The sequence below is a fragment of the Numida meleagris genome, chromosome 10, assembly GCF_002078875.1.
Source record: "Numida meleagris isolate 19003 breed g44 Domestic line chromosome 10, NumMel1.0, whole genome shotgun sequence".
Taxonomy (NCBI): domain Eukaryota; kingdom Metazoa; phylum Chordata; class Aves; order Galliformes; family Numididae; genus Numida; species Numida meleagris.
The window spans coordinates 15,547,984-15,571,081 of record NC_034418.1 but is presented as its reverse complement, the minus strand read 5'-3'; the positions used below and the strand labels follow the sequence as shown (position 1 = coordinate 15,571,081).

Genomic DNA, 23,098 nt, shown 5'->3' with positions numbered 1-23,098 from the left:
AATCTGATGATCTACACAAAGACAAGAACAGAGAGGTGAACAAGAGCATGGAGTCTGTAGGCACTGGCATAATGGCATAGAAATTCAACTTGGTGCTTGAAAAATGGCTTTTCTTCTTCCCTTTTTCTTTTAGAAATGTGGCACCCCACTGGCAAGGCTCTCTGGGATTCAGTATAAGGGCTGCAGACAAACAGGAATGAAGGAATAAAGAGGAACACTCAGAGGGGTGAGGACGGAGGGAGGCTTGGATGCAGAGGAGGAGACTGAGCATGGACAGGTGAGGTGTTCCTTGATGGGAACGGAGCAGAGCAGTGGCATCAGGTTGCAACGTGACTGTATTGCCTCTGAAATCTTTGTTGGCACTGTTAGCCTAAAAAATAGAAAAACAATGTCAAAATTTCAAATTCAACCTGTATCATATTAATGGTTATTTGAGTCAAACTCACAACCTGCACAACAGCACGAGAAATCAGAGGCATAGATCAAACCTCAGCTCAAACCTTCATATTTTCTGTCTTCATAATCCTAATAAAGGTTGTGGTCAAGGCAGGAGCTGGCTTCTAACTCTAGCTATACAAGACTGACAACTAAATGAATGGGAAATGAAAAGCCAGCCTAATTGTTGCCTGTTGTTATTGTCAAAATGACCGGCTAATTAAATATTTATTGTTTGCTGGTTTCAAGCATACATTTGGCATGTTGGGATACTGTGTAATCAGTAGATCATACATTTCCCCAGAACAAAATAGTAGCCTCACAAAAGCCTGTTGTGAGGATTAGCTGGCTAATGGGCTCAGCTTAGCCCCCTGAGCACCAAGGGTGCAATTTGCAATTGCAGCTCCGCGTTCCCAGCTGGGAGTGCTTGATGCTCCTGCACATCTCTCAGCAGGGACACAGCTCTGTGCCTCCTGCCTGGGCTCTTGGAGCCCTGCCAGCCCCACCAGTTGGGTACAGCTGGCTCTGTCCTGCCTTTCCTGCCTGCCCTCTCTCACTGCCTGACTACATCCAGCTCCTCTGCTCCATGGCTCATCAGCTGCCCTACAGAATGAGGTTCTGCTCCTCTCCCCTTCCTCAAAGGGCTCTGGGCAAGCTTTTCAGGAAAAAGGGATGTGAGACTCCAGAGCAGAATGCTCTCTGATTGGGCTACAGATTCTTGACTTTTTCGATCAGCAGGGAAAAGAGATCCTGCACGATCTCATGCTCTCGCAAAATCTGATGGTTGGACTAGATGAACTGACAGCTGGACTACATGACCTGACAGTTGGACTACATGACCTTACTGATCTTTTCCAGCCTTAATGATTCTATGATTCTATGATTTGTTATGAATGGTGGCCCTTTAGGGTACATCAGCAAGGTGTCAGAAATGAGGATAATACAGAGACCTCCAAAGATGACCAAATTCTTAAGATGCTCCTGGTGCTGCCCAGCTGCAACATCAGCTTTCCAGGAATGGAATTTTCAGGTGGAGGAGAAAGAACATTTGCACCACAGTGTGCCCTAAATGGATGACTGTGGCTGGGTGTCATAGAATAACAGAATCATTAAGGTTGGAAAAGACCACTAAGATCATCTAGTCCCACCATCAGCCCATCACCACCATGCTCACTAACCATGTCCGTCTAAGCCATGTCAACCTGAGGGATGTTCCTGTGAGCCTCACAATGGCCACAACACTTAGGGCTGCTCTAGGAAGGGACAGAGCATGCTTACATTGCACAGCAAAAGCAACCCTGTGCCCAGACTCCCAGTGGGGCCTTTTTTTTCTGCTTTCCACCTTCCAGTGACATGTTTGTATCTCAGCAGGGCAAAGGGAGAGCCAGGCCACCTGCTCCCTGGAGTGCTGCAGGGGAAGATTACAAACTGAGCAAGCAAGGCCTGGAGGCAGCTCTGCTAGGAGTGAGGAGAAGCATGGCAAACGAAGCCAGAAGGAGGAAAGAAAGTCTGCAAAAAGGGGAGTGAGCTCATTGCAGGGAGCATCACTCAGGCCTTTTCAGCAGCAAAATACAAACAAAAAAAGCAAAAGCTGACATTCGCAATTTCTCAATTAAAATGTAATTTACACCCTGTACTGTCTCTCTGATAAAACCATGCTTTGCTCACCCAAGTGTGAAGCAGTATTTACAGAAATATTTTGTGGCTTATTATGCTGCCCGGATGTTACAAGCATCTGTACGCACCCAGACATGGGGGCCGAAGGGCACTGCCCTTCATCAGCTCCAGGATGGTATTTGGGTACCATTAGGAGAAGAACTGCCCCAAAACTGAGCTGGCCTCTCAAGGCTCCCTTTGTGGCCCAGGAAATAAAACTATACCGCTATAAAGTTGGTTTAGTGGGCGTGATGGTGATGAGTTGACAATTGGACTAGATGATCTTAGCGGTCTTTTCCAACCTTAATGATTCTAGGCATTTGGTACGAGGTCTTGGCATGAGGTCTCTCAATGCACAGATTTAATTTCCTGTACAGAATCACATACTCCTTGCAATAGACTCATTAGAAGATGCTGCTTGAATTAACTCTCTCCTATTTTTTTTTCCAAGTTACTGAGATGCGTTCAAGTGTAATGAATATGCACTTTGTGTTTAGGAAAAATATCTGCATGAAAGTTAATGGAAATCTTATAACAAGCACCCCACTTCCATTAATTGGTTCCCTAATCCTGTGAAGCATTAGTCATATGTTTAATTTGAAGTATTTGATCTCTACAATCAAAATTGCTGGCTCTGATCCGAAGCCAATCAAACCATCAGCAGCCTTGCCATTGATTTCCATGGATGAGATCCAAAGGAACTATGCACATGATAAAAATGAAGCACATCCTTAATTGACTTGCTAGGGGCTGTATTTAGATCTCCTTAAATCACCTGTGCCAAACAGAGCCCTGGAAATGATTGTAACCAAAGTGAGAGCAAAAACATAGCACCTGTCTTGGTCTCGATCCCAGGGAAAAGCAGCATTTCCCAGGACCTGCAAAGAGGATCGAGTCCTGACCCAGAATATCTCCACCTCATCAAGAGCAGAGTCTTACAACAGCTGCCTGAAAAATTATTGCAGACGAGAAAAACTCAAATTAAGCAATTAAACTAGCAAAGTACCTCCAGTCATGAAGAAATCTAATGATTCTCGGGTTGGGGGCTTTTTGTGCTTTTTCCCTGTTTTTTTTTTTTTTTAATGATTATTAGAATGGATTATCTCTACATACTCTTATTTGCAAGTCAAAGAATTATAGATAGTAATTGGATAATCTCTCAATTATCCCTAGTGACTTAATTATCATCATTAACTGTATTTATTTCACTAATTTGTAGGATTTCTTTTGGGGGTTTCATTCTCCAGGCCGATTAGTTTGAGTGATAATGGGGCACACTGGCAATGCTAAGGCAGAATTCTACAATTGTTTAAAAAATGATGGGTCATATCTTATAAGACACAAGAAAATAAAAGAAAAACCCATTCTATTTCAGGGCTAAGTCTAAAATCAGAACTTTCAGCTATTGCTCGCTACATTTCTGATTATGTAAATTGCAAAGTTTCATCTCTATCGCATCGAGTTTCTGAATTTGCAGTGAAATTTGTTCTGTTATGCTACAACAAGAAATGGCTATTGTAAATTGAAAGCCAATGCAAACAGCAAACATAATGCCTGAAGGAGAGAGTGTCATGATCTGAAATTTAGGAGGTAATGCAACTTCTTTGTCTGACTGGTGCACTTATATTCTAACATAATTAAAAAGCCCTGGAAGAGAAACTAATACCTGCAGCTTTATATGAGGAGATGGATCTCCTGACTAATGAAAACCATCTCATCCACATGGTCTCCATAGCAATGGAGAGTGTAGGGGGCTTTGAGCCTAGTCTTGCTGCTGTTGAGTTACAGAGAATGGCTTGGGCTTGGAATCCAGTGCTGCTAACTTTAATATTTAGGCTCACACATGACAGCTAGCCCAGCACTAGCGAACAATCAATGACATTTTTTATTTCTTTCCACCCCAATTTTCTGTGTGTGTTTTTGTGCTGTTTTTATTTTTTTTTTTTTTAAGAGCCTGAAGCAGAAAAATATAACTGTTGGAAATTGCTTTACATTAGTTGATTATCTCTGGCTAAGTTGAGAGCATTTGGTCTTGCTTATTCGAAATAATTTAACATGAGAACCCCATGGAGGGTGGTAATTTACAAGGGATGGTCTCAATTGTGATATGTACACATTGTGAGCAAAGGGCGGGGGAACTGCCAAATCTATTTAGATAAATCTTTGAATTGCTGCTTGTTATTCCAGGCCATCTCTTCTTTCAGTAGACCAAATGCTGTTAAAATCGCCAACACTCTCGCAATAGGAGCAAAATCATTCCATGCAATTTGTCTATAGTCAGAGCCGCGAAACCCAAATTTTCAGTGAAGCTCAACAATTAATTTAAACGTGCTGCACACAAGTGCATTTGCATAGGTTGTGCAAGGTCCTCTGTTGGAGCCATATTGGCCACCTACTTGGAGCACTATGGCAGGCTGCAAGCACTTGCTGCTCCTGCAGCTTTTGATTACCTGGAGGATTATCTTCAGTACTGAGATCTTACTTTTTGAATTATACTCAGAGCAGCTACTTCAGTAACCAGGTATCCATTTTTTACCTAAATATTGCCTTTTTGGTATGACATTGGAGGAGTATACTCACACTTCTGCCAACAGCATTCTCATAGGCAAGTAGAATCATAGAAACATAGAATCAGAGTTGGAAGGCACCCTTAAAGGCCATCTGGTTCAGCTCCCCTGCAATGAACAGGGACACCTACAGCTCCATCAGGTGCTCAATTCCTGGTTCAGCCTGACCTTGAATGTCTCCAGGGACGGGGCACACACCACCTCTATGGGCAACCTCTGCCAGTGCCTCACCACTCTTACTGTAAAAAATTTCTTCCTTATATCCAATCTAAACATCCCCTCTTTTCATTTGGAACCATTTCCCCTTGTTCTACCACAACAGACCCTCCTAAAGAGTCTAATTGGTTTCCTCAGGGTTATTTATTTAGACACCAGACTGCAATTTTGTTGTCTTCAAGTCATGTAAGATTTCTTTTCCTATTAATTGTCCTTTGAACTCTGATCTTTCACTCAAACTAGAGCCAGAAAACCAAGACCAGTCACAGATCAGATGGCAATATCTGGTGTAAATCCATGTAAGCCAACGGATTATACAAGCAGAGAATCTGGGTCCAAATATATTAGAGATGGAGAGAAATAAATCTTACCTGCGCTGAGAGACTGCATTATCTTATTGTGCTTGTAAGACTTTGAAAAAACCTAATATAGATTCCTGTCGTGGATGAGCACAGGGAGCTCCATCATTTCCTATGCACATTTGGCAAGCCCGACCACTACAAAGTCAGGATTCTTTTTGCTTTTATTTTTCTGCCTTACTAGATGTTGAGTCTTCTTACATGGAAAAGTTAACTCGTTAAGCTGTGCTTCATCTCAAAGCGAAGGGAGCTGCAAGGAAAGCAGCCTGATTTCAATGTAGAACAGCGATGTAAAAATTTCATGTAGTTTAGCTAGTAGGCTTTTAAATCACATCTCTTTTTAACACCTTTCCTGAGTGCCCCTGAGGAGGAGGGACAAATGTTGCCCAAATTTGCTGTGTTTTCTCTCATTCAACAGCAAACACAGGGCATGGGAAGTGAGGTGGAAGTTAAGCTGAGGGCCCTGGGAGATGCCCACCCATGCCGCAGCTCCTCATTTCGCCTTATTTCAATGTTTCCGGAACAAAATCTTCCCCATAGGCAGACCTGCAGATATCCCTGCTCATTCTCCTGACTCTCAGTTTCTCACTCAGTCCTGGAGCAATTTGATAAGGTGAGAAGCTCAGCTCTCCGCTAAGATGCTTCTGGCTTTTCTCATTGCAGAAAAAAGCCCGGAGGCATGAAGTGGGGATATCTGGGAGGCTCAAAAGCCAGATAGAAAAATAAACCTCTTGGCTCCAATATTAACACTTGAAGGCTTTTCTCACGATCCTGAGGAACGAGGGTGGTGTCACAATTTTGGGGAGACCTGAGCACTTGTGATTAACTGCGCTGCTCATCCCTGGAGAAGGAGCTGCTGAATCCCATAAGGTTTAGGAGTGTCAGTGGGAAATCAGAGCTGCACAGCAGGAGGAACAAGGGTAGTGTATTCCAGCCATTTCCTTGCAGTTGCTGTTACATGGGGTTACAGCACTGAAGGATTGTATTTAAATCCCCAAAAAAGGTTTTCTATTTAAAAAAAAAAAAATAGAAACATTCAGGTTTTGTAAAGTTCAGCCTTCAGTGTAATCTTCCAGTGACTTAGAAATGTAATTATAAAGCCAATTGACAGTGCCCTTTAAAATATGTCATGTGGGAAAATTAATTTTAGATTTATTTTTTTTTAATTTCACTGTCACATCTTGGGCAAGCGTGAAGCAGTGGAAGGCCCAGGGAACTTCTCCCAGAGAGAGGGGGGATAAGGGGTACCAACACGTGAACCCATTGCTTTGCTTTCTCGCACCCATTTGGACATTGTGCTGGATCATGGCCAGATGCCCTGCCTCCCAGCACTGAGCACAGAGTGGGACTAACCTGCTCCATATGTCAGAAGCACTTTGAGGTTTGGGGTTGCCCAAGATGCAAGGAGGGCTGTGCAGGTCCTGTGCTCCAGCTGGGTTCCTTGACCCAAGCACAGCCTGAATTAAGTTGCTGCAACGCGAGTCGCACAAACACAGACTAATATAATTTGTCACAATTAGGGGTTGACTGGATGTTTTCATTCAGGGTGATCCAGGCCAAACTGTTACAAATGACCCCTTCGCTTCAGAGCACCGAACAGATTTACAGGGAGTATCTGCTATAAATGCCAAAAAATGTTCACTGGATCATGGGCACGTCCCACCCACAAGAGTGCCCCAAAACCTGTTTCTGCTCCCAAGCACCCTCAGCAGCAGACCCATCCCCTGCCCATGGACACAGATCCCCACTGCTGAGAAGAGCCGCCAGTCCCCAGTACGCATCCATCAGCAAAAGGACAGTGCAAGACTGGAGCTGGAGGCAGGGTGAGGTGCTACTGAGCATAAATAAAGGTTGGAGGCTGTCAGTGTGGCTTGCTGCTCCAGCAGCAGGGGCAGGAAGCATCCCTCTCACCATGGCACTCTGCAGTACGTGGGAAACAAGTGCTGATAATGATGGGATGACCGCTCGGCTCTCCTCCACTTGCAAACAGTTGGTGGTAATGATGTTCATTACGCATTCAATAGGCTATTTTACAATATGAAGTCATTTAGGAAAGGATAATTAGTCCACAGCTTGCTTTTCATTTTATTTAATTTTCTTTACTTCTGTTTGTTGGGGGAAAAAAAAGGGAAAAAAATGTACATAGGGATTGTGTTATTTTTGCAATGAGCAAAATGAAGCTGTTTGATTTATGCTCGCTCACAAGAGATACCATGAAAATGGTGCCATGCATTTTGCTGAATGATTTCTTGCAATTGGGCATCCAAAAAGCACATTTTAATCTCCATGTATGCTTTGTTATTGTGTCAAATTACAAAGAGCAAGCATGGGAGGCTGCTCGGTGAAGAATCCACTTTTCCATTAATTTGTATGTGTTAAGCACACTTTCAGAAGCCAGAAATATTATTGTAAAAATAAGATTGTGCAGTGGGATTTCTTCCTAGGGCATCAGTTGTCTCCAGGGAGTCACCATCTCTGGAGGTGTTCAAGAACTGAGGAGATGTGGCACTGAGGGACATGGTCAGTGGGTATGGTTGGGTGAGTTTGGGTTGGACTTTGTGATTTTAGAGATCTTTTCCAACCTTGATGACTCTCTGATTCCATACCAGCATTCATCATTGCTAAAATGAAAAGGGGTGAAAGAGTAATACCTCCAGTTAACAGTTTGCTTTGGTTGGCTCTGTTGTTTTGATCATATGGGGCAGGAAACCTACAGACATACCAATACAGAGGATTTGGGGCTCTGAACTCTTTTTTGCACTTCCAAATTCATCTTCCTTCTGTTACAACAGCTGAAATCAGAGCAGTCCCTGTTCAAAAGGCATTCTGGCATAAACTGATTGTTCAGTGAGCCAACCCAAGAGGTAACAACTGTTCAGAGCCAGAGACCCCCTGTACTGGGCCCCACCACCTTGGACAGCTGCCTCACCCCATTTTTGTGGATACCCTTCATAGCTGGGCAGGAAGTGAAGTGGAGGGAAGTGAAGAGAGCTGGAGCCAAAGGGTTTTCTGTTTCAGTTGCAGGGAATTGAAATTTGTGTGTTTGGGAAAAAATACCTAGAACTGTACTGGTGCATGGAACCACTTCCAGGTGGCTGACCTGTTTACTGAGAGCTCAGACATGATTTTAGGTAAGCGATCCCTTGAGCTCCTGGCCAACCACCACTCCGGGAATTTCCTAAGGGTGATGCCTCCTGCACAGCTGCAGTCAATAAGGCATGAAAGAAAAAAGACGTGAAACAGTGTAATGTATGAAATACGAATCGCACAGCAGCCATGGATTACAGCAAGTCCAGCTGAAAGCCCGGTGCTCCCCTTTACTTTTATTTCTATTAATATTCCTCAAGCAACAGCAAAGATTGATTTGAAGTAGAGAGAACAGAGAGTCATGGGAGCTTCATTAGCATGCAAATCTGAGTGAATTCATTAGCCCTGCAACTGATGCTGATGCTCCTGGAAACTAGTAAAAGAGTAAAGTCTGCAGAAGTAAATCAGGCCGTGCTAATGAGCCTGTTAATAAAGCTTTTGTAAGCCTTTTCCAGAGCCAAAGTGACAAAGCACACTGTCAACATTAAACCTCTGGTACCGTGCCTTAGATGAGGGGCACTTTTTTTTTCATATCATGCTGGGGAAGAAAGCGGAGAACCGTAGCAAAGGTAGAGAATGAGACAAAAGCATTTACAATATTTCCTCATCAGAGATAAAAGTATTGTGTGGTTGCAGAAAAGAGACAGCATGACAAATGCAAGTGTGCAAATAAGATCCGTTTGACTGAAATTATATTTTAAAGAAAAACGGGAGACCGAATTTTTCATAACGGAGCTTTCACCTTCTGGCTGTATGTTCTCATTTTCCCTGTGTCTTATTAGGCATCATTTCAAGATTGCATTTTGTCTCATCTGCTGCTAATCGTGCAGCAATGCTTACAGCACGGATGCGGTGCCGCTGCAGCACCTCCTCACCCAGGTGGGTGCTTTGTGTATCCTTGCTTTGCTGGGGCTGTACCAAGGCATCTCCTCCTCTACCTCCCATTTTGCTGCCACTTCAGGATGAGCAAAGTTGGAGATCTCTTTTCCCAGTATATTCTCCAGGTGGGACGTACGGCCATAGGACCCATGGTGAGCGATGCCGGCAGCCACCTCCTCTCTCCATGGCTTCATGTGGCATCAGCATCACAGCACACAGAAAAGCAGCGGGTCCGCCGAGATAAGGAGAGGCTGGTTAGCAATCTGCTTGGCTTCTTTTTGCAGAAACCTCTTTGTGTAAAAGAGCTTGATGCAGGGAGGAACTGCTCACTGCTTTCTCATCAAGTGGAAGAAGTGCTTTATGCACAGACTGATGGAAAACTACTGGAATGCTTTTCAGTTTCCCTCTCTAACCTTTAGTGCTTTCTGGTGCCTTACAGGGAACAAAATGTCAAACTGGAAAAAGGGGGGAAATATATCAAAATGTATTTGGAGATAATGGCAAGTAATACAATAGAAAATGCAGACGGGCAATAAAAAGAGAGGCATCAAAAATACTGCCAGAGAGTGGAAGGGAGGAAACAAGGCAAGCAAAATGGTAAAAGCAAGGAAATGAAGAGAAAATAGGCACTTGCATAATGGGGTGACAAAGGACAAGGAGGGGAGGAAGGGAAGGCAGGGCAGGAAGAAAGCTGGAGAAGAGGCACGCAGTGAGTGATGTTGCAGGGTCAGGAGCAGGCACAGGCAGAGAGGAGAAATGGAGTGGAAAGGAAGCAAAGGGAAGTGTGGTGCAGTGGCAGCACTGCTGACCTGTTTGCTTTTAGCTGCAGAGCGATGGCAAGTGTTTGTGTTGACAGTGCTAAAGGCTGCCTACCTGGGGGCAGGCGGAGCGGGGCTGGCAGGTGCCAGGGATGTTGTTTGACAGCGCAATGGGCTGTGCTGTGGCTCCTCGGACTGAAGGGAAGGGAAGGCACTAAGAGGTAAAGGGATCCAAGGTAGGAGGAAAGACCCATGGGGTGCCAACACGCCTGCCCTGTTTCCTTCAGTGCCAATAACCTGCCCACCTGCCAGAATCATAGAGGCATTAAGGTTGGAAGAGACCACTAAGATCATCCAATCCTACCAGCAACCCATCATCACCATGCCCACTAAACCACGTCCCTCAGTGCCACATCTACCCTTTTCTTGAAAAAAAACCTTTTCTGGAAGGTATCTGCCTTATTGCCCTGCACCTCCTGATGGCTGAGTTTGATTTGGTGTGGTACAGGAGATCTTTCTGCCCTGCTTTCAAGCTCACCAAGGTAGTTTGTCCTGCCTGCAATCCCATGAGCACAGTGCCATAACACTTGCATTCAGCCGCATTTCTCACAGCCTGCTGCACATTTACTCTGCACAGCACTCAACGTGCCATGCTTTAGGTGCAGTCTCACTGGTGCCTCACATTCCAGCTGCACCATCTGTTTGGATTCCTCTTTCTTTTGTATTACGTCACAGCGTCACATTTTCTTTCTTTCTTTTTCTTTTTTTTTTGCTGCAGCTGCAAAAGCTTTGGGAACATTCCTATAATACCTCCCATCCAGCTTGGTTTAGTAGATATTTGGGTTTTCTCATTCTTAGCTGCCGAATTACTTTTGGTTATCAACATGCATTATATCTGCCGTCAATTAGCTGTTATCTAACGCCACGAAATGACTTAACTCCTTTGGCATGTTATGTGATCTGTCCCTGACCAGAGCACTGCTCAGCTTATAGCAGCTCGCAGAGATCCAGGCAATTTTGTCACACTTATTTTTTTACGAGCGCTCATTACAGCTAAAGGTCAGTTGTGTTTCCATTGTAAGCTCAGGGATAACGGTGCGATCTGGCAAACCCTTTCTCATGTAAAGTTAAGGGGACTATTTGCATAAAAATCCTTACTTGGGGAGTAATTTGCAGGATCACACTTTTAAAGCCCTAACCTTGGGAGCAAGGCAAAAAGATGGAACTTGGAACAGCAATCTTCCAAGGCTATATATTATCAGAGAAAATGATCAAAATTTAATGAGGAAAAAAAGGTAGTTAATGGCTGTAGATAGCGTAATTTCAGCCATAAAAATGGGATGATCTTGTAATGTGCTGCCTTTCAAATCAATGCTAACGCCGGCAGCAGCTTTAGTAGCAGCAGGGCGGCGATCTACAAGCTGTCGAGCAGAAGTCCTAACCTGCTGCACCACGCACACGGCAGGCCCGTAACTCTCAGCCCGATGCAGTGCTTGGGTGAGCGACTGGGGCTTCGTTCCTCCATGAATCTGTGCCTGGCTGCAAACCCTTGGAGGATGGCCGTTCCCAAGCAGACCTAGCTACAAGGCACGCTGGCCTTGAGCCAGGGCCAGAGCTCCCAGCGTCTCAGGAGAGTTTTCATCCGCTCTCTCAGCAAACGCTTCACCAGCTCTGTTGTTTGTAATTCGGGAGACTCCCTGGGCTCAAAGCCGCCAGCCTTGAAGATCTGTTTACATTTTAAAATACATGCTAAAGTGTAAGCCCTGGGACAATTAACAGGAGTCAGGTAAATGAAGCAACAAAGATGGAATCAGCTAAGGCCTTTAGTTAAGTCTTAGGTGAATATCTCTATATTCATCTTCCTGAACAGCCCAAATGACAAGCGCTGGCCTTCACACCTGGGCTGCATCTGAGAGAGGCAGCAGCACTGCCCTACAGGTGGAGTTGGCCCTTGGAGAGGAAATATTAGTTCTGGACAAAGGCGCTGCTTTATTTTCCCAGTGTACCAAAATTAGAGAACCCCCTGGCGCTAAATAATTTTGTTCTGCCTCGCTGTGAAAATTCCCAGTGCTCAATAGCCCTCCACAAGCTCTCATTTTATCCCCATAGTGCAGTGCTCCTGTGGTTATATGTCAGCTGCAGCAGTGGTAAACATGTACACACTACTCATTTAAGAGCTTTTAAAAGACTTCTTACTGTGCCCAGAAATTACACCTGTGCTTTCTTACTTACCCATGCTGTTGTCTTTGTTTCTCAGGCTATATTAAGCCCTCCATTCTTCCCCCTTTGAAAGAGTGGGAGAGTATAAACATCTTTAAGTTCTGGCTTTCTCTCTATGAGGTTGTGCAGAGGGACAGAGCCAGTAAATCTGGGCAGAGGGAAAGGCAGAAGGCTGCGTGCAGTAGGGCCGGAGGAAGACGCCTGCCCCTCCTGAAGACGCAGAACACACACAGGAGCTCCGTGGTGTTGACTGAAATCCCTGTCAGCTGCAGTGCTTGACTTCCCCGAGACGGTGACCTGTGCTATTCTGAATGTGTCTTCTGTATCCGTGGATGATGAAGAGAGACGGGGCACACGGTGCTCAGAGGAGCTGCATCCGCAGAGGGGAAGGTACACGCCAGAGTGTGATGAGGCATTGGCCTCTGGTGAACTTTTCCATCACGGGAGAATATTTCAATGTTAAAGACGATTTGCTACAAACACGAATGAGAGGAGATGCGGTAGTAACATGAAATGCCACGTCTAAGAGATTGTTCAATCTCTTTGCGCTGCTGAAATGAGAGAACTGAAGTAGAGGTCCTGCTAACATCACTGCTCAAATTCTCCATTTGTCCAAGATTTTGTGGGGGAACTTCCACTGAAACAAAAAGACCAAATATATGTATATATACACGAATCAATTTCTGTTCATTAAATATCTCTGATAAGCTAACAGAGATTTGGATGACAGGAATTTTGACCTATGAAGCTCTCTGATTCAAGGAATGACTAAGAAAATACCTCAAAGCCTCTTGAAGTAAAGGAGAAGTCTGGGCCACATTCAGTACCTCTTCTCTTATAGGGACACAAACTTTCACTCCTCCATCAGATCCCGCACACCCTGAGCATACAAATGCATTTTTGGCAGCTTTTGTGTGCTGCCCTAATTGGATCCCTGTGGGATCCTTCAAGATAAAAATGCCCATTCTTAATTAAAGAAATGATCCTCTTTTGGCTAGCGCTGTTTGAATATTTGGTTCAGGACATAACTGAATGTACCTTGGGCAGAAAAACTCCTGACTGAACTTTAAAGTTGGCTGAATTTATCAGATTCAGCCCATTCCAGTGGCTCTCCCATAAGACCTCCCATGCACATACATCATGGTGGTGGCTGCCATCTAGTCTGGATCCCAACCTCAGCAGGCCACCATCTTCCATTGATTTTTATGTATTTTCTTAATGGGCGTGCCCAGTTTGTGAAGGCTTCACTGGGTGTCACTGTTAGACATCTGTTCATGTGTCTCTGTGAAGAACCTTTTCTTAGAGGTTTATCCATTATAACTAATAAATAATAAAACTCTCGCGCTGTACTTCACTGATGTTAGAACCATGCCCCAAGGGCATCAGCAGTAATTATGTTTACATCTTAAGAAATGCCTTCCACCCCCCCATCATTCACTGAAGCTCTTGAACCTTTGAATGGTACATTGGGAGTATCAGCACGTCTCCTCTCGAGCTCAGATCCTGCCTCTCCATTCTGCAAGTGAAATTATCTCTGTATGTCTGCACCCATGAAGTGAAGTGCACTTGTGCTTCCAACTTCCTCAGACTGTCAGACAGTTAGCTGTGCCACTGCTCCTATTAACGCCTGCAATTAGCACTGACAAAAGCGTTGTTCCCCCTGCTCCCCACACCACACTTCTTTGACTTTTTAGCAAACCCCAGTGCACTGTAATATCTCCCTGGGTCATGTTTCAACAGAACAATGAGGTCAGTGAGTCGTGACAGTGATCTTCTTTCTAAACCTATACCGAACATAGTTAGTCAAGCTTTGCTTTTTTAAAAAGAATGGGCCTAATTCTCTTTAGGCCTATGGTATATTCATGCTTGTGTAATTCCATCAAGCTGTATCTTCAGCTCCTCTAAGTTGGCAGAGCTCGTTTGACTTCACTAAAATTCCAGGAAGATTAGTAACGGCTGAAGTCTTGGGCTGCTGGTTTCCAAGCTATTCCTCATCTATGCCAGTTTGAAAGGATAATGAGTCCCAAGGTCTGTTTTTGTTTTTCTGCCATTAGATCAATTAAAACAATTGCACACTGTCTACCTCATTTAAACCAAATGCTGCACAAGATACACCCAACAGCTGTTATTTTACTGAGGAGTTAAGCCTTCTCCATTCCCATTGACTCTATTACAAAGCTCTGACACCCAGTAGCTCCTGGAAGCATGCATAACTATCCTTAAAGACCCTCATTAGGGCCAGGCCATTTTTGGGTTTTCTGCACTAGATGTTGTCTCCCAGTGCTGTGGAGCCATGGAGCCACATGACGACATATGGCCATGGGTGGATTATTCTGTCTCCAAGAGGAACACATGTTGATACCTCAGCATGTCCCTGCCACCACCCAACAGACACAGCATCCTCAGCCACTTCACTTTGCAGAGAAATGAAGTAATTGTGTTTTGTGTTCTTCTTTCCCTTCATTAATTCTTGTGTTCAGTAGTTGTGTGCTTGCTGGTAGCAGCCAGCATCTACAACTCTGGGATTGCCACAGGCAGGTAACAGAAGTGAGGAGGATGGAGTCAGCATGTTTCCTTCTGTTGTCATCAAATTTGTCTTTGGTCATCATAGCCACTCTGAAACTCAAGAAAGATGTGAATCGAGAAAGAAATATTCTGAAGGACTGCTGGCTGCAAGTCCATCCCCAGGATCAGAGAGCACATATTTATACTGGCGGCACAGTGGCTTGTCTGATAATAGATTGGCGTTTAAATCAGGTACAGACTCGGGGATAACTGAGTCCCACCTGGGACTTCTGGGAGCAGAGCAGGGCCAATAAATAATGATGTCTGTAGCTGCAGATAGAGATGCTGTTACTAACTCTGATACTGCAATGGGTAAAACTTTACACAGGCTGACAGATGAGAGATTTCATTAGCTTCAGATGCAAGAATAAAGAAAATAAAACTTGAAATGAACTTTCTTCATACAAGTGGTCATGCAGGAAGTTTCAATATCCGTAAAACCACTCTGCAGTTCTCTCTGGTGGCTGCACCCAGTGCACCAACACAGAGGGCTTCTGTGGCATACTGCACCAAGCAGAATACAGACACCTAACAATACATTTTGGGAACTCCCATGTGGTGATCTTCTACAGACAGATTCACTTCAGCACTCTGACACTCTCAAAGTTGTAAAATCTCTTGCCACAAAATGCTTCACTCTTTCCCAGTTGTGCTTTGATGACTTCATCATCTGGAGTTGTTTTTCCCAGTTCAACTAAAACACAATCAGATTTCTAAGCACTTCATGTCTGTGCTGTCTTTGGGGCTTGGATACACAGGTCAGAAGAATCTGGTGTCATTCTTTGTGGAGGACAAACCCCATCATTTCAAACGTTATAGCCATCATTTATCACCTGGTATATGCTGTACACTTGATGGTATGAATCGTTGCTTCTGACCCTGCCAACGACATTAACAGTGAGAACACCACGCTTTTGCACAGTTGTTTCCTCTCAAATGCTATTCAGCCTCCGATAATGATTCAAATGAGTAAACCGGCACAGTTTTATGGAGGGCTGGAGTTGTGCCAGCCATGACTGGCTGGTTTTTCCAGCATTTACAATAGCAATGTTTTTCTCCTTCAGTGAGAAGCCTTTCCCAGGATGACTCCCACTCTGGAGAGGACAGCTGAGTGCCTACCATCGGGGCTGTACTGGAGAGGTAAGGGCTCAAGCCAACACCTATTCACTGGGGGGAAGTTAATGCAGCGCCCTCCCTCCATCCTCTTCCCAAAGCTTTGGATTCTCTAAAATGTCAAGAGATATTTTTGGTGTTGTTTCCAATTTTGACGTGATTGCTGACCTATGAAAGAGAAGGACCAACTACGACTGTAAATTCGTGACCGTTTTTTGTTAGCTTCAGCCTGATTCAGATATCACATCGTGAGGTGTATATCAGAACTGAGTTATTATAAAGGGAACAAGGAGGTTCCCTTAGGTCTAAATTTTCCTGCTGTGTGCTGAAGTGCTCATCAGCGCTCCTTTCCAGGAGGGCAGGAATTCTCCAGGGCATTAACTGTTTTCTATGTGAATTAGATACGTTTGCTGAAACTTGTGTTTCAATACGCTGGTTCATGAAATCAAGTGCAGAAGGGCAGTGCCTTTCCTCTCCCCACAGTATGTGATGGTTGAACTCGTAGGAATAAAAGAGTTCTTGAAAAACGCTCAGTGAATCTACATAATTAAAAATCTTTCCTGCTGGGGGTTAATGATTTGGGTAGATTAACTTGATAATGTAATGTAAAATGTCGAAATCAAGAGTCTGCATCCTGAAATACTGGTGCAGCTCGGCAGTGGGAGACAGTTATAAGTAAATAACCAGAGAAAGTATTTTGCAATTAAATTAAAGATGTTTCCAAACTACTGTACTTTGCTATAAAAAAAATGTCATCTTGAAAAGTCAAGTTTCATTTATTTTAATTAGTGCTGTCATGAAGTATTCCATTTGGCACACGCTGACTAACGAGGCCTTTTCCAGACACCAGTTTGAAGAGTGTACATCAGAAAACGATCACAGCCCGTTCACATGGTGTCTGCTGGGCCTATTGTCAGCTAATCGAGACCAGCCTTGCTCCACCCAAGTCAGTGTGGCATCCAGGTTGGTATGAGGAGCTTTCATCTCCTGGATGTGCCTTTTGGGAGGTAATGCAAAGCCTGCTGCCATCGGTCAGAAGATTCCTGCTGTCTTCAGGGAAATTCAGGTTCAAAGATGCTGAATCTCCACTCCCCTTCACTGTTCTCACACTGAAGTTATTTAAGGGGAGAGGGATCGGTATCAAATTGATGGAAAGCCAAAATGATCTTGATCCTCCTCTGAGACTTGCTGTTGAATTGCATTATATATAAGCAGAGAAGCTTTTCTATTATTAATAGGATAGAAAATCAGAACCATCAAGGAAAATTATATAAGTCCTATTAAGATGGATGAGTTGGAGTTATGTCCACATACCTGCAAGGAGATTGTTCTCTGCAGCTCCTATGAAAGTGTATTGTCCTTCCAAGGGGAGACCTCACCGGAGTGGGAACACACCAGGGGAAGGGCTGTTAACTTCTCCCAGCCTGGTGGGCAGCTCTGTGGGCAATGGGCACAGCTGTGCAGGCACCAGGCTGCTCCAGAGGATGCTCTGCACCAGGGTGGGAGGCCTAGGTCAGCCCCTCAGGAGCCAACCTCCCTTGTGATCTTCTGCTGAAATCCCTCTCTCCGTTGTCTGCCTTGTTTTCAGACCTGCCAAGTCTTGCAGTTCCTTCTGCATGTCCAATGAGGGGATTATTTCACAGGCTTAAATCTCCCTACTAAAAAAAGAAAGTTACACTGATAAATACCTGTTGTCTACACAGGGAGGCTGGTGAGGAATAAGCTGAAGCGTGAGTGTGAAGGGCACTGTCAGTTCTGCAGAAATGGCTCTTATTTCACAGGGCTAACGTCACATCCAGAGTGCTCACAGCAGTCTTTGTGCAGGTATCCTCTGGGGAGTGAGTGAGAAGCAGCTATTCTGAGCTATCCCCTTATTTAGGTAAGCCACATCTATAATATCTGATGATTCCCTTTTAATTTCATCCTATTTCTCCTAGCTAAAGCCCCTTGTTCCACCTTAATTTATCCCTTCTCCCCCTTAACACCCTTCAAACATTTCCCTTCCTAGCAATTTAGCCAGACTTTAATCTCACCTAGTTATTCATTCATCAGGACCCAATCCCTCCTTCCCCTCCACCAACTCTGCACCACCTCCAGCGTGTGTGCTGCTAATGAGCACGACTGAGCACGGGGATCCTGGTGGCACTACACCCAGGGCTGCTCAGCCTCTGACCACAGCATCACTTGTCCCATGCTTGCTGACCCTCCCTCCACCCCTCCCTTGCACTTCCATCACCACCAGATGCAAAATGAAGGGCTGTTTTCCTCCTGCTGGCAGCCTCACGTGTCTATTCCCTGTTACTGCCATTTGGGGAGGAGTACAAGGCCTTGCAGAATGGCTTTGTCCGGATAATAATAATTTTAATTTCCCCTTTCAGAAGCTCCTCTTATCTCCTACCTGTGTGTAACTGATTGAGTGATTAGAACCTTCCCTCTTTCCTTCTTACTTTACAATAAGCCCCAGCACATCTCTGCCAGTTTGAAAATCAGTGAGAGTGCACTCTGCACCTGTAAGTGGGTCTTAATCCAAACATTTTATGCCTGAAAGCATTCGAGTGCTCAGAGGATGCTCCCACTCCACAGGGGAAACACGCACAGACCTACCCTGCATCTCCTGTGACCCTGACATCTACACAGCCCCCCGCAACTGATTTCACCCCCACTGTTAATCTCAGGTCTTTGTTAAGATTTGTTAGGTTGTAAACCTTTGTTAGGTTGTCTTTTGCTGTTATTCCCATGCTGAGTGCTTCTAATGCTCTCAGTACCGTGGTCAGCATTGTAGCCCCTTTACCTGGATGTTGCTGGGCTATGACATCATTCCTTCAAGGATGGGTGTTACAGAGGCGATGGGTGGGCTGATGAGCATGCAGGAGCCCAGAGCAAGCTGAGTGTCAGATCTGGAGCCCAGAGGATTATTTCCTTGCCTTCTCCTTAAGAAAACATTGCAATCTCTTTCTGATTTGGCATGGTCTCAGACTCCAGCCAAGCAATCTCTCCTGCCCTTTCTGCAGTACTTCACAGTGGTGCCTTTTCACCTTTCTCTGCAAGCCTGCATTTGTCAGAGGGCAGAGCAGAACTCACTCTGCGTGGTCTCCTCTGCCTCCAGCAGCAAGCACTCGGTCACCCACAGAGGTGGCAAGCTGGGCTGGTGATTGCTCTGGTCTCTCCTAGTCCTGTGTTCTTACCCTTTCCCAGTTTGATTTGCTTATGTTTTGCAATCACAGGGCTATTCTCAGTATATTTTATTCTGTGCCTGGTTCCTATTAGTGGTGCTTTTCTGTTCTTCCATTATTTTCTCCATAAGGGGGGAACCTTACCTTCCCCTTTGATATCTTCTGCTAGAGACCACAGCTACCCATGTCATCTCCTTTCCAGCTTCTTACACAAGTCTAAGAAACAGACTCGATTGGATGCTCCTGCCCTGCACTTCTCATGAGACATTTCTCAGGGTGTGGTCATCTCTGGCTTTATCAGAGCCTGGATAGCATGAGCTGATTTCATTTCTCCCAAGTAAGGATGGACTGAACTATTTGTGGCAATGTCAGAGATCAGGAGGAGAAGGAAAGAGCTGGGGCAGTGGGAAGGAGGCCTGGTGATAAAAGAAATTGGTGAGATGACAGCAAGATGAGCTGTGATCTAAGCCCTCCTCATACGTTGTGTTTTTATAAGTACACTCAAAACATATTTCAGGGATTGTGAGTGTTTTCTCCTTTCTGGAGATCTATTTTGTCATTACTTCAGCTGACAGCAGCTGGGGAGAATGAAACACTTTGGTTAGCCTCAAACACCTTGCTAAGTTTCCTTCGGTTGAAGCACTGCTATGTTTTATTGCGGCTGACACCAATCAAAGCAAATGGACAAAAGTGAGCATCACGATTTTGGATCTGTGAAATGAAGGGAATAAGTGAAGGGAATTTGGACTCACTGTACAAAGGAAGTCCCAGGAAGAGGTTCATCTTATCAACACCTTTTGCTTTGGGGGCAGCTCTTTTACAAGCAATTCTTCCACTTCTACAAAGCCGTTGTGGCAGTCAGCATCAGCACCATCTCTGCCCCTGGATTTTGCAATGCAGACAAGGTCATGGGATAGTGGTGCTGGGTCAACAAATAAAAGAAAAAGAAGCAGTGAAGCTGTCCTTCACAGAAGATTGATCATTTGTGAGTCTGACCCCAATAGGATTAAATTGTTATTTATTTGCTCTGAGATGTCACCTATGGTCCACAGCAAGTCACTGCCCCACCACACTAACTAGGGTACAGTGACAATAACCTGTTGTGAAGACGCTGTTCAAAGGCAAGAGAAACAAGCCTCTGTCCTGTCAGCAGGTCCCAGCCCAGCCCTCATTGCTCAAAATCACCTCGGAATATCCTCACAGGGCCTTGAGCAAGAGGAAAACATCACAAGACATCAGTGATCAACCTCAATGGGGCATGGGGAGGTTCATGTTGGATATTAGGAAAAAAATCATGTCTGAAAGAGCAGTGATGCACTGGCACAGGCTGCCCAGGGAGGTGGCGGAGTCACCGTCCCTGGAGGTGTTCAAGAACTGAGGAGATGTGGCACTGAGGGACATGGACAGTGGGTAGGTGGGGGTGGGCTGGGGTTGGCCTTGGTGATCTTAGATGTCTTTTCCAATGTTAATGATTCTATGCTTCTATGGAGGGGAACAGTGCAGGGATCAGCCCTGCAGCACCCATGGGGAGATGCAGTGGGGCTGCAGCAAACATCTCTGTTGACGTGCTCATGTGAAGAGAAATGAGAAATGTTTGCAATGGCATGCAAAACTGTTTGAAATTCATAGTTTGTCACAGCCCATTGTGAATTCAAGAACAAACCTTTCTTCAAAGGAAATGTTTGCAATGGCATATCATGAAAAAAACAGGCCACTTTCTAGCAAAAATGGCGAGGCAAGCACTGCTCCTGAGTGAGGCTTTGATAAAATGAGCCCATTTTCCATGGCTTTGGCATGAAAAACACAGAGCAATGCACACTGCCCGAAATCTGCACCGAAAACAGCCGTGTTGTCAATGAAACCAGGAGAAACAACGTGTCTATCCTTCCTTAGGAGAACACCACCTAAACACGTGCTTAACTCTAAGTGTGTGCTTAAGATATCTCAGGACTTGATCCATATATCCACGCACTGGGGAAGAAAAGTCATGAGGACTACTCTCAGGTCGAGCAGAACTCTGCTCTGCCTCAGCACTATAAGCCAGTTTGTTTGTGCCAATGAATTACGCAGCTTTTCCCTCTCCCTCCTGTGGCATTAAGAGCAGTAAAACCAAGTTTCTCACAAATCCCCGCACTTTGTGCCTCTGAACCAACCCCACTGCTGTGCGACGCCGACTTGAGAACAGAGATTTGGTTGAAAGAAAGGATAAAGCAAAACCTCGCTTTGTTTTCGCGCTGTCCTACATTTCGCCCAAACAGCATTGCCTCAGCGCTTTGAACTTTGCGTAACTCTTTAAAATAGCAAGAAAGGAAAAAAAAGAAAGAAAGAAAGAAAAATAAAGGAAAGCAGCTTTTTTTTTTTTTTTTGTCCCCGAAATCGGGAGCGGGCTTTGGTGGAGCTGAAGCGGGCTGAGCCCTGCGGGCAGCTCTGCGGAGCAGGGATGCGCTGAGCACGGGGGCACCTCGGGTCCTCCGGGTGTTGTGCGACTTAACAGTGACATCCAGCGGTCACCGAGCTCCGGCTGCCGCAGGGCTGACCCGGGGAAGAACCCCGCTCCGCGCTGCCCCTCCTTTAGACCTCCGAGAACCGAATGACCTTAAAATCACCGCAGTTTTCCTCAGCGTTACAACCGCGTTTTTGCGGTATCACGGATGCGATTCGTAATTAAGCTGCTATAAATGTAACAACAAATCAAAACCCTATGAATCATGGAATCACGGAAACTTTTCCTCCAACTTGCTATTGCCCTAAACAGGAAAATAAGCAGTTTTCGTCTCAAGTTGAACGCTGCAGACATATTTTCACACGATAATTTGGTTTTCAAAAAAAAAGTCTAACTGTGAAGTTTAATGATACCACATGAAGCAGCTTGTCAGTTCGTATTTATATTCAAATCTGAGCTTTCACAGTTCCCAGTGTGTTTCTTTAGTATTTTTTGAAGCTGCTCTGACAGTCTTTCTCAAAACTGTCTCCAGGAGAAGCAGCATGAAAACCTGCAAGGAAACAAAGAGCTTCCCACACTGTTGGCTCAGAGTTTTGGTGCTCAGGGAGGAGGCTGCCGTGTCCCATGCGTGCCAGAGGAGGAGGCTGGGGGCTCTAGCACTTGGCTGCCACGTTTCTGCCATGTCTTATCAGCAGTGGGGACCAAAGTCCCAGAGGAGTCAGCCCCCTGAGGTTAAATGTGTGGAAATTTGCATCGTGGAAAGCTTCAGCCACTGGCACCTTTGGATCCTCCCATAGAATCATAGAATTGTTTGATATGCAAGGGACCTTTAAAGGCCAGCTGGTCCAACTCTGGTCCCTGCAACAAACAGGGACACCCACAGCTCCATCAGGTGCTCAGAGCCTGGTCCAGCCTCACCTTGAGTATTGGATGGGGCTTCCACCACCTCTCTGGGCAACTTGTGCCAGTGCCTCACCACCGCTACTGCAAAAAAACCTTTATCCTATACCCAATTGAAACCTCCCCTCTTTTAGTTTGAAGCCATTTCCCCTTGTCCTGTCACAAAAGACCCTCCTAAAGAGTCTGTCTCTTTCTCAGAGGTTATTTGGGGCTCCCCCCACTTTTTCTGTCCCCTTCTCCTGGGTGCATGGCCATAGGAGGAGGAATTTGGCTGTGGGTTTCTGCATGCACCTCTCAGCACTGAGCAACAGTCACTGATCTCCTGTGTTCCAGGACCTGCCATACCACAAGTAGCAAAACCTGAGCCATTACTCATCCCCTGGTGCTTTGCAGTGAAGGATGGAGGTCACATCCCTGCTGACAGAGGTCCTCCTCCTGCCCTCAGCCTGGGCAGGGGCATGTCACCCAGCCTGGCTGCTTTATTTAACAGAGCTTTTCTGTCTGCAGCTCTCACAAAAGCCACATGCACACCAAATGATTCCCCTGTTGCTCTCCAAACCCACTCTCCTCCCCAGTTGGTGCAGAAATAATGAGGCAAGAGTGCTCAAAAGGACTCGTATGTCACAATGCGTGTTGGTACAGGATGCTGGATTTGATGGGATGGGATGGGATGGGATGGGATGGGATGGGATGGGATGGGATGGGATGGGATGGGATGGGATGGGAT

The 23,098-nt window shown here is 45.3% G+C and overlaps 1 long non-coding RNA gene across 1 annotated transcript; it reads left to right on the top strand.

The window, feature by feature from the left end:
* On the top strand, positions 112-17,719 carry LOC110404545. Its single transcript, XR_002442307.1, has 4 exons — positions 112-277; positions 15,807-15,882; positions 16,699-16,818; positions 17,559-17,719. It is a non-coding gene; the product is annotated as an uncharacterized LOC110404545 (long non-coding RNA).